The following is a 4,802-nucleotide window of genomic DNA, read 5'->3' on the forward strand; positions in this document are numbered from 1 at the left end:
CTGAATTTGACTAAGCTTTTTCATTTTAATTGGTATTACTACTGTAGCATAAAATCAAAATTGGAAGGTTGGAGTGTACCACAGGGATTGTCTAGTCTACAGGAAAAGTTTCCACTTAAACATTAGGAAGAACTTCCCGACACTAAGAGTTGTTCGACAGTGGAACTCTCAGAGAGTGCTGGAGTCTCCTCCTTTGGAGGTTTTTAAATAGAGGTTGGATGGCCATCTGTTGGGGATGCTTTGATTGTGAATTCCTACATGATGGGGTTTGGATTGGATGGTCCTTGTAGTCTCTTCCAACTCTTATTATCCTAGTCCTACCATTGTCAGCATAAAAATCCACAGCTAATATAATGGGCCCTCCTTATCCACAGAGGGCAAGCCCTTGGTTGTGCTTAATATAGTCCTGCCCGATGCTGTTACAGCTGCCACCCTCCTACTAGCAGTCCTTGTTACTGTCCTATTCCTCCTCCTCTTTGCAATCGCTCCTGCTGCCCAAAAAGAGCAGCTTCTGCCAGCAGCAATGCATTCCCTCAGCCATATGGGTAGCCGCCAGGATCCGACAGATGCTGCTATTCTTGGGTGGCAGGAGCGATTGCAAAGAGGAGGAGGAGGACTGAGAGGAGGAAGAAGGTGGTGGTGGCAGCAGCAGCTGCAACAACACTGGGTAGGAACTCAAGCATCCGCAGATTTTGGCATCCGCAGAGTGGTGGTGGTCCAGAACAAATCCCTGTGGATACCAAGATCCCACTGTACTTCACTGACAGTTGACTATCCCAACTTAGTTTACAATCCTCCAATTGAAGGAACATCTACCTATGTCTTGTAGTAGACCATTCCACTGTTAAATTTCTATCTGGAACATCTTAATGTTTTTAAAAAATCTCCTTTCCTGGGATTTGATTTGAATGGTTTGAGTTCTACCTTTTGGAGTAACAGAAAGCAAGCTTGCTCTTGCATGCTACATGCCTTCATATTTTAGAAGATGTTTCATTACCTCATAACTCTCAAGATTTTTTTTGATATCTTGAATACCTTTCTGTGCGTGTACTCAGTATTTTAAATTTTGGGGGCCACAAGTGGATACTATTCTATGTAGGTGATGTTTGACCTAAGAATAATGTGCAACTATTACTTTGATCTGCACACTATGGCTGAGTTCCTGGATTGAGAAGAAGTTTGGCACAGGTGGCACCATGAAAACTCTCCCCTCAGCTACCTTCTGGCTGGTGTAGCCCACTCAAAACACCGATTTATTGGCCAGTGGAAGGAGAGAAGTACCCAGTTACTTTATTTAGCGTATACACTGCTCTTTAGCCACAAAAGCTTTCAGGGCAGTTTACAGATTGCTAATTTGACAGTTCCTTGTCCTCAGGCTTACAATCTAAAAAGACATTACATACAAGAAGAGAATAGCAGTGGCGAAAGTCCTGCAGGTTCTTCTCTCCCTTCAAGGCCAGAGCAGTGGCAGTTGGAATGGAGGGAGGCCCTCCATCTATCTGTCTTGGAGGGCTAAGCATGGTGGAGCTGTGCCTGCCTCTTCTCCTTCTAAGGCCAGGGTGGTAACAGTTAAGATGGTTATATATTCTTATAGCTGAGGATGCTTTTTGTGTTCGGCTATTGGAACATAGCTGGGTGCTTTGGCATTCCCCTATTCACTAAGCAATAAATTGGTAGGATGGGTGGCTGCAACAATTAAACAGCTTTTCATGTAGAGTTTGGTCAGTGCACAAGATCTAAACTGCAAACATTTATTTTATTTATTGATTTTATTTTAATCCCACCTTTAAAGTTTTTTTAAAAAATACAACATACAAAATTTAAATCATACAAGGTTAATAATCTAGCCAACCAACCCCCATCCCCCAATAAAACCAGTTGAGGGGGGTAACAAGGTTGTCCAGACGATTGGGTAGGAGGAAGGTGCGACCTCTGGAATTCAATCTGGCTATGAAGACAATAAATTATTTTCATAAATCTTGGGATTTATGATAAGGCACGTAGAGTTGAGAAGTGAGAAAGTACAATGGATGGTGACAGAATTTAAGTCTGCGGTAAGCTACCAGGAGCCAGGATCTATGCATGGGACCGCCATGGTACTGAGAATATGAAGGTGAGCTATGAATACTCTTTTTATAGTGAGCCTGAATGGAAGCACCTTGAACTGAAATGTGTAGAAACCAATGGCAAATCTGAGGAACTGACCATGGGAGACAACAGAAATATGGAAATAAGCATCTTTGAGGTCCACTGACCACTGCAAAATGGTCCCCTTTTCTCAGAAGAGGAAGGTTAGATGAAAGGGTGACCACCCTGAATTTGCAGGGGGTTATGTAACTGTTGAGCTCCCTCAAATCCAGGTTAGGATGCAGTCTCCCTATCCCTCTTGGGGACTGCATAGTACCAGGAGAAAAAGTCTTGATCACTCATGTGTTGGAACCTTCTCTACTGCTCTCTTATGAAAACAGAGTGAAGATTTCATCTTTCAAGTTAAATACAAGTGCCTTCAAGGTTTTGTAGGAGAGCAAAGTTTTGTAGGAGAATAAAGCTAAAGATGACTGGAGAGAAGTTGCTACTGTGGTGGACAAAAGAAAACTGGGCTTTTAAGTGGAAACAACCAGGAATATGAGTGAAACAAAAGGAACAGGGCAGGATTACAATGCTTTTTAGCTTTAGTAGATTCTGACAGTTGTGCAAGTGCACAATAACCATGTGTGTGAGCCACAGAGACCACTGAAGTAAATTGAAGGTTATGCCTGCATAGGCCACTAACAGGGTGCCAGCCAATGTTTGCAGTTATGGATGTTTCATACAAGCCACCAAAAGAACATGAACATTTCACAAGTATGAATTACTGCTGCTACAGATGAGCTTTTAAGATACCAAATGTGTTTCAACACAATGCTGTTTTCATCAGATGGGAAAGGGAAGGCTTGGCGTGGGTTCTGATGGGAAAGGAAAGATTTGGTGTGGTAAAGACCTCTTGATCCTGACACCTAGGAAGGAATCATTTAATTTCAATCTGTATCTCAGTGATTTGTTATCTTTATCAATGTATGTCATAACCTGTGTGAAACCTGATTGTGGAAACTTGTAAAGTAAGCATAGATATTGTGCAAAATGTTCAGTATATTTTGAAATCTGGCCATAACACTGTATTAGGATTAGTTTGTGCAGAGTTTTGCCAGATCAGAGGATGTAGTGAAGGACAGCTAGTAACCTTAGGTCTAACAGGTTACTTTTCTTTTAAAAGACAATAGAGACAATAGAGAATCTAGTCCTGAACAACACCCTTTCTAAAAAAATGTTGATCTTACTCTACAGTGATATAATTATTATTATTATTATTATTATTATTATTATTATTATTATTTTTACCCCGCCTTTCCAAATGCATGATCAATTAATACTGATCCTTGCTTAAGGGAAGAGAACTGGATTTCTGTGTAGTTGACCAAATGATTTTTAACCCTCTGGAAAACAATACGACAACTGGTACCTTACTGCTGGTGTGTCAAAACCTGCTGCTAGAGAGACCAACCTATTCTCTGTACAAAAGGCCACTGTCAGAACACAATATGGAGAAACAGAGTGGTTTCTAATTGGCAAAGAAGATCAGAAAAGGGTGCATTTTATCATCCAATCTGGTGGAAAGTGTGGTTAGACTCAGAGGGAGAAGGTGTGAAAATTAGTGGATGGAACATCAACTTAAGATTCACAAATGTAACCATATTACTAGCAAAAACTTTGAAACAGCTACTGAAGAAAAGAAAGAAAGCTCAAAAAGTTAACATTAAGAAGACAATATGTAATGATCACAGATGATTTACATAACTATCTATAGAAGCAGTGAAAGATTTTCTATACCTTGGCTCAGCCAGAAATCAGAAGTCTAAGAAGTCTTAGCCTTGTTCTCACCATCATTGTGTTAGTAAAAGGAAATGAATACTAACTGGTTTGGGAGCTTTACTTATTGCATGGCCCTTCTCAAGTGTGACAGGGGCAGTTTCTGCCATTGATGATCCCTCGTGTTCTCTTCCTCACTCCCCCTTAATTGCCTTTCTTTGCCATATGCTCTACCCAGCATGCCTTTTGTTAGTTTGTTTTAAAAATTATAATTATTTGTATTTGTAATGCAGTCTTGGAGTTATGGAAATGGAATTTAGTGAAACAAAGATGAAAGAAAATAAAAAGTGGTGTGGGGGAAAAACAGACTATAGAAATACTAAGAGGGAACAGGGAGAGGAGACAGACACACTATAAGTGCCCAGTATCAGAATGACCACAAGAGTACTTACAGCACAGCAGCACAACGAGGAGCTTTTTGATGGGTTTCTCAGACAATGAACAGGTGTCCTCTAAACATGCTTTGGAGCCACAATAACAACAGGTCAGAGACGACATCTTGCAATAAGTTTGACCACAAGTGCTATTTTCCAACTTTAATTGTGGTTCAAAAGCCGTGTGTGATAAAGTCCTAAGACTGGGAAGGGGAACTATGCTATAAAGACTATAATAAGATTCTCAATTGTAAAGATGTATAATTGAATACCAGATTCAGGATTGTCTATGCCATAACATTTCCATTTCATCTGTATGGTTGTGAATGCTGGACAGTAAAGAAAGCAAACGGGGAAAGGATAAACTCATTGGAAATGTGGTTCTGGAGGACAGTATATATAGAGCAGGAGTCGGCAACCTCCGGCCCATGGGCCGGATGCGGCCTGCGGGCGCCTTTCCGCTGGCCCCCGGTCCCTCCTGCCGCCGAAATCACCGCCGATTTCGGCCGCTCCGGCCACCAT

The sequence above is a fragment of the Sceloporus occidentalis genome, unplaced genomic scaffold (genome assembly GCF_023333645.1).
Source record: "Sceloporus occidentalis isolate IW3139 unplaced genomic scaffold, rSceOcc1.0.p SCAF_1, whole genome shotgun sequence".
NCBI classification, from domain to species: Eukaryota; Metazoa; Chordata; class Lepidosauria; order Squamata; family Phrynosomatidae; genus Sceloporus; species Sceloporus occidentalis.